The following is a 13,595-nucleotide window of genomic DNA, read 5'->3' as shown; positions in this document are numbered from 1 at the left end:
AATCTGATGGTTACGGCTAGTTCTACAAATACTTCTGTGATTTTGAATATAGTATTCAGCTCAGTTAGCACACGTGTTTGGATATAAATGAAGGGTAAATGTGGCGTTACGTACTCAATATACTATGTAACCCTGAACTTGACAAATGTTTCTAAAGTCTAGGAGCCAGGATGAAAGTGTAGGAGCCAGATCCCCCCCTTCCCCTGGGGCAGCATTACTGAGCACCTACGCCCCAGGCAACCAATCCCCATGGCCACACCACTAACGGGGTACCCCAGGTAAACCCCCCCCTGCCAGTAGTGGACCCCTATGCAATGCCCCATTAACAATGCCCCCAGTAGTGGTCCCCCCTATGCAGTGCCCCCAGTAGTAGTCCCCACTATGCAGTGCTCATAGTAGCGGCCCCCTCCCTATACAGTGCCCTAGTAGCGCCCCCCCCCCCCCCTTATACAGTGCCCCAGTAGCGGCCACCCCCCATACAGTGCTCCCAGTAGTGGTCCCCATATACAGCTCCCTCAGTAGTGGTCCCCCTATGTAGTGCCCATGGTAGTAGTCCAGCCAGAAGTAGTACTCCCTATGCAGTGGCCCCAGTAGTAGTCTCCACTATGCATTGCCCCTAGTAGCATCCCCCACCCTGTACAGTGCCCCGGTAGCAGTCACCCCCCCCCATGCAGTGCCCCTTACACACACAAAAAAAAAAAAAAAAAACACACACACACACAACTTACCTGAATCCCCGCTCCTGACGTGACCGCTGCTGTCCGCTCCAAGTCCCGGCCCACTCCTCTCCTGCACTACGGGAGAGACGTCATGACGTCTCTCCCATCACCTGCTGCGGGGTTAGCCGGAAGGTGGAGCTCCATAAGTGAGCTCCAGCCGGCTCCCTTCGTGGACGCAGAAGCCGATGAGAGTCTGTCTGACTCTCATTGGCTGCTATAACAATATAACAGCTTGTAAACTGTGTAGTGTGGATCGCGCTCGCGGTCTGCACTACACTAGCGACGGGTGCAGCGGCTGCAGGGGGTTGCTGCATAACTGGTTGCCAGGCAGCCAAATCTGGTCGCCATGGCAACCTGGCCCCTGGGTTTTGTCGAGCCCTGTAATGTAACCAGATCAGTAAAGTGAGTATAACCACTAACTAGTATGTTACGTAATGCAGACAAGCAGTAGGTAATTGGTCACAGGACCATAGATAAGAAAAAATATGAGATATGGTAAGAACTTACCCTTGTTATCTCTATTTCTACGAAGTCCATAGGGTTCCACAGGATACCTTGGGGTATAGGTGTGACGTCAGTCGCAGGGCACCAAAGAGTTAAGCTTTCAGCCTCCCAGGATGCACTAGGTCCCCCTCCTATACCCCGCCCCCGGGCCAAGGCACCTCAGTTAGTTACCAAGCCATAGGCCGGAGGAGGAGAAGGAAGAGAGAGAACAAAGATCTGGACACATACAAGAATCACATTCTCACCAGAGGGAGACGGAAAACCGGTGACCAGAGCAAAGCCCATCTGCAGCACAGGTGCGACAGGGCGGGAGTCCTGTGGAACCCTATGGACTTCGTAGAAATAGAGATAACAAGGGTAAGTTCTTACCATATCTCATATTTTCTACTTCAGGGTCCATAGGGTATCCACAGGATACCTTGGGGATGTCCCAAAGCAGTATCCTTTAAGGGTGGGGACGCTCCTGTGCAGAAAGGAGAATCCGCCGCCCGAAGGAAGCATCCTGAGAGGCGAAGGTGTTAAACCTGTAATACCTCACGAAGGTATGGACAGAAGACCACGTAGCAGCCTTGCAGATCTGAACTGCCGAGGCACCACGTCGAGCTGCCCACGAAGGACCCACAGACCTAGTGGAATGAGCCTTCAGAGAAGGAGGGATCGGTAGGCCTTCATGAAGATAAGCTTCAGAAATAGCCATACGGATCCAGGCTGCCAAAGTTTGCTTTGAAGCAGGCCAACCCGTTTTACGGAAGCCATAGAGGACAAACAAAGCGTCCGACTTCCTAAACGAAGAAGTGCGGTCAACATAAGTCCTTAAGGCCCGCACAACATCCAAAGAGGCCTCACCCACGGAAAGACCCGGTGAGTTAAAGGCCGGAACAACTATTTCCTCGTTAACATGAAACTGGGAAACAACTTTGGGAAGAAACTCGGGCCGAGTGCGGAGCACTGCCCTGTTCCCATGAAAAACCAAGAAAGGGGGTCTACAAGAAAGAGCCCCTAACTCAGAAACACGTCTGGCCGAAGCAATGGCCAGAAGGAAAACAGTCTTAGCTGTTAGCCATTTAATATCCACTGAGCCCAGTGGTTCAAACGGCGGTCCTTGGAGAGCCCTCAGGACCACAGCCAAATCCCAAGGTGCCACAGGTGGAACAAAGGGCGGCTGAATACGGAGAACACCTTGCATAAAGGTGCGCACATCCGGGATTGTAGCAATCCTACGGTGAAACCAGACAGATAGGGCCGAAACCTGTACCTTCAAAGAAGCAAGGCGAAGCCCATGATCTAGTCCCGCTTGCAGGAAGGCGAGAATCCGAGACAGACGAAACTCCCGCGGTGCATAACCTCTCGGTCGACACCACTGGAAGAACGTATGCCACACGCGATGGTATATCCTCGCGGAAGACGGTTTCCGAGCTCGTAACATGGTACGCACCACAGAGCTGGAAAACCCCCGGGACCTCAGCATGGCCGTCTCAACAGCCACGCCGCCAAAGACAGCCGAGTCAGGTCCGGGTGAAGACAAGGACCCTGAGACAGAATGTCCGGTCGTAGCGGCAACCGCAGAGGACTGTCCACGGACAGACCCTGAAGGTCTGAGAACCAGTGCCGTCTGGGCCACGCGGGAGCTATCAACAGGAGCGTCCCTCCTTCCTGTTTGAATTTCCGGATTACCCGTGGAAGAAGGGAGACCGGAGGGAACAGGTATGCGAACCTGAACGTCCACCGGACGGACAGAGCATCCACCAGAGACGCCCCTTCGTCTCTTGTGCGAGACCCGTACACCGGCAACTTGTTGTTGTGCCGGGACGCCATGAGGTCGATTTCTGGAAGACCCCACCTGTCCACCAGTAGTTGAAAAACGTCCGGGTGCAGGGACCATTCCCCTGGATGAACGTCCTGGCGACTTAGAAAGTCCGCCTCCCAATTTAGCACTCCCGGGATGAAGACCGCTGATATGGCCGGAAGATTGCGCTCCGCCCAAACCAGGATCCGAGAGACCTCTACGAGAGCCGCCCGACTGCGAGTTCCTCCTTGCCTGTTTATGTAGGCCACGGTGGTAGCATTGTCCGACTGGACCTGCACCGGGTGACTCTGGAGAAACCGCTGTGCCTGCAGGAGAGCATTGAAGACCGCACGGAGTTCCAAGATATTTATTGGAAGCTCCGCTTCTGTCGGCGTCCACCTGCCCTGGAACAAGTGTGGACCCGAAACTGCTCCCCAGCCCCGAAGACTGGCGTCCGTTGTCAACAGGACCCAATTTGGAACCCAGAACGGACGTCCCTTGTTGAGGTGGGTCGTCTGTAACCACCACGTAAGGGACAGGCGAACCTCCGGGGTGAGCACAATCGTCTGGAACTTCAGAGACTGAGGCAGCCCGTTCCACTTGGACAGGATCAGGTGCTGCAGAGGTCTGGAGTGAAACTGGGCGTATTCCACCATGTCGAACACCGACACCATGGAGCCCAGTAACCTCATCGCCGAGTGTAAGGACACCCGGCGGCTGTGCAGACAACTGCGCACCCTTGACTGTAAAGCAGAGATCTTGTCCTCCGTCACGAAGATCCTTTGCTGTCCCGAGTCCAATAAGGCTCCAAGATGCAGAATCCTCCGAGACGGGATTAGAGTGGACTTCTGCCAGTTGATTAGCCAGCCGTGCCGTTGCAGCAGTGCAATGGTCAGGTCCAAGTGGTGTAACAGGAGCTCTGGAGATCCTGCCACCAATAACAGGTCGTCCAAGTACGGCAACATGCGGACTCCTTGCAGCCGCAGAGAAGCCGCCATGACCGCCATCACCTTGGTGAAAACACGTGGTGCTGTCGCCAGGCCAAAAGGTAACGCCCGAAACTGGAAGTGGTCGCTGCGGATTGCAAACCGAAGGAACTCTTGATGGCGCAAAAGAATAGGGACATGCAGGTAAGCGTCCTGTATGTCCAATGACACCATGTAGTCCCCAGGTTCCAGCGCCAGAATGATGGACCGTAGGGTCTCCATCCGAAACTTCGGGACCTGCAAAGACTTGTTGAGTGCTTTGAGGTTGAGAATCGGACGATATGACCCATTGGGTTTCTGTACCAAAATAGATTTGAACAGAAACCCTGGCCCCTCTGGGAGAATGGAACAGGCACTATAACTCCAGCCTGGAGCATAGTGTGCAATACCTTCCGCAGCTCCGTAGCCTTGTTCCGGTCTGATTGTAGACCCGTGGTGAAGAATCGAGCCGGGGGTCTGTGCCGGAAGGAGAGGGCGTACCCGTGGGAGACCACCTCCAGAACCCAAGTGTCTGTCGTAGTGAATGACCAACACCGGGAGAACTGCAGCAGGCGGCCTCCCACCCTGGGATCCCCCAAGGGGAGACCCGGACCGTCAGGCCGCAGGCTTGTCATCTGGCTTGGGGGCCGGACGTCTGGTACTCCATGCCTGTTTCCGGGGCTTGACCGATTTCTTAGGGCCAACCTGTCGAGGAAACGACTGTGGTTTGGGCCTGCCCTGGGCCCTAGATGACCGAAAGGACGATGGTCCAGAACCAGAAGGAGCAGCGGCCAACGGGAGACAAGCAGATTTGGCTGCCGCCAGCGTGGCCACAATCTTATCCAGATCCGGACCGAAGAGAACTTCTCCGGTAAACGGCAACGCTTCCAGACCTTTCTTGGAATCTGCGTCCGCCTTCCAGGATCGCAGCCACAAGGTGCGACGAGCAGCTACCGCTGCTGAAGAAATTCTAGACACCAGAGTACTAATGTCTAGAGCCGCCTCGTTGATGTAGGTGGCCGAATCACGGAGATTGCCAATCAACTCCGCCTGTTCGGCCGGACAGTCAGATTCAAAAGAAGCCTCTAATGAATCCGCCCAGCACTCCATCGCTCTGGCAACCCAGCAAAAGGGCAAAGCCGGCCATGCTGCCCCCCCTGCAAGGAAATAAGCGGACTTCAGGCAGATTTCTACCTTGCGGTCCGTAGCATCCTTAAGGGAGGACATGGATGGCATCGGCAATGTGGCACTACGGACAAGACGGGTCACGTGAGAATCCACCTGTGGAGGGGATTCCCACTTAGCAAAATAATTATCCGCGAACGGATAAGCCACCGCCAGTCATCTCTGCGGCTGGTATCTTTTGCCAGGTTGTTTCCACGCCTCCTCTAAATGGTCCACCAACTGACCCGAAAGAGGAAAGACTGTGGCATCGCCCTTCACATCTTTGAAAAAGGCATACTTAGATTTAGCCGCTGGGGGAACTTCGTCCTCAATCATCAAGGCTGTGCGGACCGCCCGAATAAGTCCAGGAATATATACTTTGGACTTAGCATCAGATGGAGAGGTTCCTGATCGTAAGGATCCAGAATCTCCCCATCATCAGACGTCCCTTCGTCATCCTCATAAGGAGCGGACAGAGACGCCACCGGCCTTTTATGAAGCCGCATCACAGACTCCCCTTGCAACACATCCGACAAGTGCTGTACAGAACTCGTCAGGGAGTTAACCCACGCTGGCTCCTGAGAACCCGGGAGCGGGGAAATAGGGAGACTGTGGGGTACCACCAATTGTCGTGGGAACCCCTGCATGGGTGACGACACCACAGACTGCTGGGACAAACCCATCGGAGTAAACGCGGGCTGCGGAGCTAACTGGCCCACTAAAGCTGTTAACGCCTGAGCGAAACAAGCCCAGGGCGGCTCCTGTACCGGTGCTGTAACCGTAATAGGCCGCGCCATGGACAAACACTGCCGGCAAAGGCCCTCCGCGCTACCCTCCCCCTCCGCTAACGGTACTTTGCACGTGGTACACTGTAGCCGGAGGGGAAAATCACTTTCAGACATGATGGCACCACGTATGTGACCTCTCTCACCAATTAAGTGTTAAATAGGCGAGAGACCACCCTGCAGCACCGCACTGCAAGGGCTTTAGCAGAAAAAACAGGGACAGTAATAAAGCTGACAGTTTAGAGAAGAAAAGTTACAGGCAGCGCTAGCACAGTCACATACAATGCAGAGAAATAACAATTCCTGCACTAACAGCGCTGATCACTCAACTACACAGACCCAGGGCCTGGTAGGACACAGCACTGCATACACAGACCTGAGCCACAGCGGAGGAGAGGTATGCGGGGGGACCCAGACCACGATGCTTCCTTCCAGACTTCCAGCAGCGTTCACCATGCGTTGCAGAGAAGATGGCCGCCGAGGAGCAGAGAGAAGCTGGCCTGGGGGAGGAGCGCTGACACAGGACCAGTCAGCACAGTGCAGAGAGGGCTGTGTGCAGCGGGGGAGGCGCCGGCTGTGAGACAGGGAAGGCGCGCTCCCCTGGCATGCATTTAACCCCTGGGATGCCGCAGCGCTACCGCTCTGCTGCGGTCCGCTGTCCCAGGGGGTAGTGGAAAGCGCAGGTTCAGTACCTGGCTCCACGCTGCAGCCAGTCCAGTCCCTGCCTGGGGACTCAGGACCATGTGACCAGCGGGGACCCACCGCGGGACCCCGCTGCTTACCTTTGTCCCCCTTGGATCCGGCCATGGTCCGGAACATCTGGGGTCACCGCTAGCTGTGACCCCAGATGCTCACCAGCATCCCCGGATCGGTACCGGCGTTCTGGTACCGGCGGGGGTGTAGGGAAGACAGCATGGACGTCAGGACTGACTGTCCATGCTGTACATCCAGATGTGCAGCCACAGCTGCACTGAAGAAAGCTTCAGGGGCTCTTCTAGCCCCCACTCCGACAGGTGCACCCGACGCCGGCCGGGCACCAAACTAAACTGAGGTGCCTTGGCCCGGGGGCGGGGTATAGGAGGGGGACCTAGTGCATCCTGGGAGGCTGAAAGCTTAACTCTTTGGTGCCCTGCGACTGACGTCACACCTATATACCCCAAGGTATCCTGTGGATACCCTATGGACCCTGAAGTAGAAATTACTAGTAATGGAAAAGGGGATGCAGAAATAGATTGTTCAGTTACACAACAAATGTGCTGCTTAAATAGAAACCAGATACGACATCTAAATGAAACTGCAAACTATCTATTTCGATAACAACACTCTAAGCAAAGAGCTGCAATCTCTTCTTGGCAGTCAGAGACCGATCACGGGATGCAGCATAACATATGTATGCAGGTCTGTGTGTCCCACTGCCGATCACCTGCAACGTACAGTCATGTTTTTAATAAAAAAGAAAATAACATTCTCTTTCAAATATCATAAGAACTATAAAATACACGTGGCTCTTTGATACTGTACACACGGAAAATATCTCCAGTGAATATTTAATGTCATCATTATAGGTCATCTTTAGAAAATATTCAGCAACTGTATAAGGGGTGAAACAAATTGACTCTTCCAATGGAGCAATACATGGACATACTGTAAAATGACAAAGAAGACCAGGGGCCCCGTGTCTGCACATCCCAAGTAGGAGACGCCCTAATGAGAAATGGGCTAGTTTCTAATCCACTTGACTCTTACATTTACAGCACTGATAACTAACAAAGGTCATCGAACAGGTATTATGATAGACAGATGTGCCCTCACTCGTCTTTGCTGCAGTCACACCAAACAGCCTATCTCTGCGCGATTGGTCCAGTGAGAGACTGCTAGCGTTGGGTGTCTTATTGCCAAAAATGCATCTACAGTGCATCCGGAAAGTATTCACAGCGCTTCACTTTTCCTACATTTTGCTATGTTACAACCTTGTTCCAAAAATGGAATAAATTAATTTTTGTCCTCAAAATTCTACACACAATACCCCATAATGACAACGTGTAAAAAGTTTGAGATTTTTGCAAATTTAATAGAAAAAAAAACCTAAGAGATCACATGTACAGAAGTATTCACAGCCTTTGCTCAATACTTTTTTGATGCACCTTTGGTAGCAATTACAGCCTCAAGTCTTTTTCAATATGATGCCACAAGCTTGGCACACCTATCTTCGGGCAATTTCGCTCATTCCTCTTTGCAACACCTCAAGCTCAATCAGGTTGGTTGGGAAGAGTCGTTGCACAGCCATTTTCAGATCTCTCCGGAGATATTCAATTGGATTCAAGTCTGGGCTCTGGCTGGACCACTCAAGAACATTCACAGAGTTGTCCTGAAGCCACTCCTTTGATATCTTGGCTATGTGCTTAGGGTCGTTGTCCTGCTGAAAGATGAACCGTCGCACCAGTCTGAGGTCAAGAGCACTCTGGAGCAGATTTTCATCCATGATGTCTCTGTACATTGCTGCATTCATCTTTCCCTCTATCCTGACTAGTCTCCCAGTTCCTGCCGCTGAAAAACATCCCCACAGCATGATGCTGCCACCACCACGCTTCACTGTAGGGATGGTATTGGCCTGGTGATGAGCGGTGCCTGGTTTCCTCCAAACATAACGCCTGGCATTCACGCCAAAGAGTTCAATCTTTGTCTCATCAGACCAGAGAATTTTGTCTCTCATGGTCCGAGAGTCCTTCAGGTGCATTTTGGCAAACTCCAGGCGGGCTGCCATATGCTTTTTACTAAGGAGTGGCTTCCGTCTGGCCACTCTACCATACAGGCCTGATTGGTGGACTGCTGCAGAGATGGTTGTCCTTCTGGAAGGTTTTCCTCTCTCCACAGAGGAATGCTGTAGCTCTGACAATGACCATCAGGTTCTTGGTCACCTCCCTGACTAGGGCCCTTCTCCCACGATTGCTCAGTTTAGATGGCAGGCCAACTCTAGGAAGAGTCCTGGTGGTTGCGAGCTTCTTCCATTTACGGATGGAGGCCACTGTGCTCATTGGGACTTTCAAAGCTGCAGATATTTTTCTGTACCCTTCCCCAGATTTGTGCGTAGAGACAATCCTGTCTCGGAGTTCTACAAACAATTCCTTGGACTTCATGCTTGGTTTGTGCTCTGACATGCACTGTCAAATGTGAGACCTTATATATAGACAGGTATATGCCTTTCAAAATCATGTCCAAACAACTGAATTTACCACAGGTAGACTCTAATTACCGTATATACTCGAGTATAAGCCGAGTTTTTCAGCACAAAAAATGTGCTGAAAAAGTACCCCCTCGGCTTATACTCGAGTCAAGTGTAGCGCTGACCGGACGGAGTTCGGTCAGCGCTACACACTGCCAAACACACAGCCGCCGGAGCCGGCAGCTGCGTGTTTGGTGTAATCAGCAGCCGTTGAGAGTCTGTCAGACTCTCAGCGGCTGCTGCTGCTCCCACTGCGGGAGCCATCTTCCGGCTCCCGCAGTGGGTGATGGGAGACACGTCGTCATGACGACGTCTCTCCCATGCTAAGCGGCTGGAGGAGCGGACAGCGGCGGGACCAGGAGCGGGAGTTTAAGGTAAGTGTTTATTTTTTTTTTATTCTTTTCATGTCTCTCTCTACTAGGGGGGGGGGGGGGACTACTGGGGGCACTACCAGGGGGCGATGACTACAGGGGACACTACCAGGGGGCATTATCAGGGGGCGATTACTACAGGGGGCACTACCAAGGGGCATTATCAGGGGGCGATTACTACAGGGGGCACTAAAAGGGGGGATTACCACTGGGGGAACTACAAGGGGGGGATTACTACAGGGGGCACTACCAGGGGGGATTACCACTGGGGGAACTACCAGGGGGGGATTACTACAGGGGGCACTACCAGGGGGGGATTACTACAGGGGGCACTACCAGGGGGGATTACCACTGGGGGAACTACCAGGGGAGGATTACTACAGGGGGCACTACCAGTGGGGGATTACTACAGGGGGCACTACCAAGGGGGGATTACCACTGGGGGCACTACCAAGGGGGGATTACCACTGGGGGCACAACCAGCTGCTGCCATTTCCCACACTAGGCTTATACTCGAGTCAGTAAGTTTTCCCAGTTTTTTGGGGTAAAAGTAGGTACCTCGGCTTATATTCGGGTCGACTTATACTCGAGTATATACGGTAAGCTGTAGGAACAGCTCCAGGATGATCAGTGGAATCAGGATACACCTGAGCTCAATTTTGAGCTTCATGGCAAAGGCCATGAATACAATATGTACATGTGATTTCTTTGTTTTTTTATTAAATTTGCAAAAATCTCCCAAAAAACTTTTTACATGTTGTCATTATGGGGTATTGTGTGTAGAATTTTGAGGACAAAAATTAATTTATTCCATTTTGGAATAAGGCTGTAACATAACGAAATGTGGAAAAAGTGAAGTGCTGTGAATACTTTCCGGATGCACTGCACGTCGCAATGTGATGCAACTAGGACGCTATACATAAAAATACAGCTGTACATATTACACTGCCTGCATTATATAAAAGGATGTAGCTGTATATGTTACTGTCTGCATTATATAAAAGGATGTAGCTGTACATTACACTGTCTGCATTATATATAAGGATGTAGCTGTACATGTTACACTGTCTGCATTATATATAAGGATGTAGCTGTACATTACACTGTCTGCATTATATATAAGGATGTAGCTGTACATTACACTGTCTGCATTATATATAAGGATGTAGCTGTACATTACACTGTCTGCATTATATATAAGGATGTAGCTGTACATTACACTGTCTGCATTATATATAAGGATGTAGTTGTACATTACACTGTCTGCATTATATATAGGATATAACTGTACATGTTACACTGGCTGCATTATATATATAAAGATGTAGCTGTACATGTTACACTGGCTGCATTATATATAAAGATGTAGCTGTACATGTTACACTGGCTGCATTATATATATAAGGATGTAGCTGTACATTACACTGTCTGCATTATATATAGGATATAACTGTACATGTTACACTGGCTGCATTATCTATATAAAGATGTAGATGTACATTACACTGTCTGCATTATATATATAAGGATGTAGCTGTACATGTTACACTGTCTGCATTATATATAAGGATGTAGCTGTACATTACACTGTCTGCATTATATATATAAGGATGTAGCTGTACATTACACTGTCTGCATTATATATAAGGATGTAGCTGTACATGTTACACTGTCTGCATTATATATATAAGGATGTAGCTGTACATGTTACACTGTCTGCATTATATATAAGGAGGCAGCTGTACATGTTACACCAGCTGCATTATATATAATAATAATAATAATAATAATAATAATAATAATAATAATAAATAATAATGATGATGATTATGATGAAGCTTTTATATACAGTAGGACTGCATGATATATAAAAAGGGTGCAGCATTCATGTATCACTGGGCACTGTGACTTTATTGCAGAAGATACACTGAGGCTATGTTGCATTATTGCTGTTTTCTCTCTGAAATGTGACTGGTTACTGCATTAGGCAGAGAAGTGCCCACATTGCAGGTGGCATGGCCCGGACTGGCCAGTGGGCTTCTCTGCTACTGGGGTGACTGATGCGACATGTATGCGGTCTCTGCCCATCTCACCTCCGGCGTCAACCCGAACTCATCCTGTTTTCTTGTCCCCTGTTCTCTCAGCGCTCTTCCAAGTTCCTCTCACCTCTGACGTCACTTCTGCACCTTCCTCCTCAAATCACGTGAGGGTGACGTCAGTGGGTCACACGAATGGTGGGAGGAACGCTGGGCTCACGTGACATAGCGGCAGGTGCACCTCAGTCGTTCTCCATCGCACTCACTGCAGAGTACAGACAGGGCAACTAACCGGTGCTCGAGCTAATGCGCAGTTTACTCGGCGATCGTCTCTCAGTCCTTGATGTCCTATGACCTTTCGTACAGCGGCAGATGAGACCATTTTTGTTGTGGGCGATTTCCCATAGGTAGATTACTGCTGTATATGTGTTAGTAACGTCGTTATATATAATGTGTGTGTATGCATTGTATGAATGTATAGAGAGATATATGTGTGTACAGTGTGTGTGTGTATATAGATATATTTTGCATACTAACCCATTAAACTGGGACACTCATGAATTACACAGGTTCTGTGGCTGACTCTCTTCAAGGCAAGTCTGCATTTCACCTGGTTTTAATTACCCACAGAACCTGTGTTATTCATGAGTGTCCCAGTTTAAAGTTTTTGTATGGAGGGCTATTTTACACACAACGGTTTTTATCGTTGTCAAACTTTAGTGGAAGTTAAATATAGATTAGGGATTCCACGATGCAATAAAACGGCACAGTCGCCGTGTTACAGCCATTTTAACCACTGACTAGGACGGCTGCCGTCCACAGTTTCAGTGTTAAGGATTGACAGCAAAAACATCACACACGGCACAAAACCGTTGTGTGTGTGTGAAAGGGACTGACCCAGGGAAAAAAAGTTTTTTTTTCCGGACTAACAAAAAATGTGTGTGAAACTGGCCTAGTCTTTAGATTACAGACACACACCACAAAGTATTTAGGCTGGCTGGGTGGGGGTGAGGGGGTATACCAGATACAATTTCATTTTGGTGCCCCTAAATCACTAAGAGTGTCACCCCCTCATGGGCAGCTGGAGTATCCCCGCCACACCATACTTACATACTCTTCGGGAGTCGCTGGAGACTCCCAATTTTTCTGGTAACCCACCCGCTCCCCCGAAAGAGTAAGCAGATCTCTCGCATTCCTAGTGAAGTGGGCAGGATGGGGAGGTTTAACGAGAAATGTGCGGGTCCATTGGGAGGGGGCTAAATGACGCGAATTGTAGGTTTTTCCGGTAAAGGTGAGGGGAACTAATGATGGGTATAGTTTGGCCCCGCTCCCCGAAGCCAAGAGCAGCTCTCCTCTCTGGGCTGCTTCCAGGAAGTATTCCTAAATAGGTTGGTAAGTTTGTGCCACACCACCTATCTGATGACAGAAATTAGTAAGCATGAGGGGTCTTTGCTTTTGCTGATTTGGCCTCTGTATGCGGACATCACTGCTCTCTACCAGGCTCCTCACTCACAACACACTAGAAGATGTCTTGCGTGTACCAATCTCGTTAGCGACAGGACCCGGCGTTAGCAAGTGCGTACATACTTGATGATGCCGGAAGCTATGTCACACGTCAGAGCGCATCATCAGCGACATAGCATATCGTCTAGTGTGTACCTGGCATCAGGGGCGTCTTACGAGAGGAGGGGGCCCGTGTGCACTCCCCTACTATACAAACACGAACACCACTGCAAATATTCCGTAGGTATAAAATAAGAAAAAAATTCAAGCATGAAAAACAAATATACACATCAAACCCTGCAAACTTTACTGGCCGCCCCATTGTACAAAAAGGATATTGTCAGGATCCCTTTCATGACCATCCCAGCGTTCACAATACCGGCAACAGAATCCTGACTGGTCAAGGACATCAGTTATATGACGCAGGAGGAAGGAAGTTACACAGGGGACACGTGTCTGATTTGACCACTGTTGTATGATGATGACCTTGTTAATATTCCTACACAAACAGGCATCTTCCAGATGATATGACCTACATG

At 50.2% G+C, this 13,595-nt stretch overlaps 1 protein-coding gene across 2 annotated transcripts in view; it reads right to left on the bottom strand.

Annotated features, from left to right (window-relative positions):
- Positions 1-11,694, bottom strand: part of ZFYVE16 (zinc finger FYVE-type containing 16) — a 117,148-nt gene extending 105,454 nt beyond the window's left edge. For both annotated transcript variants that reach the window (XM_088443781.1, XM_088443782.1), the window contains exon 1: positions 11,611-11,694. The gene's annotated coding sequence lies outside the window, so the exon portion shown is untranslated. The remainder of the gene's footprint in view (positions 1-11,610) is intronic.
- Between the last annotated feature and the right edge of the window lie 1,901 nt (positions 11,695-13,595).

This window comes from Taudactylus pleione, unplaced genomic scaffold, assembly GCF_031769625.1.
Source record: "Taudactylus pleione unplaced genomic scaffold, aTauple2 ptg000333l, whole genome shotgun sequence".
Classification (NCBI taxonomy): domain Eukaryota; kingdom Metazoa; phylum Chordata; class Amphibia; order Anura; family Myobatrachidae; genus Taudactylus; species Taudactylus pleione.
Note: the sequence above shows the minus strand (reverse complement) of the source record. Positions and strands in the feature narration are given on the sequence as shown.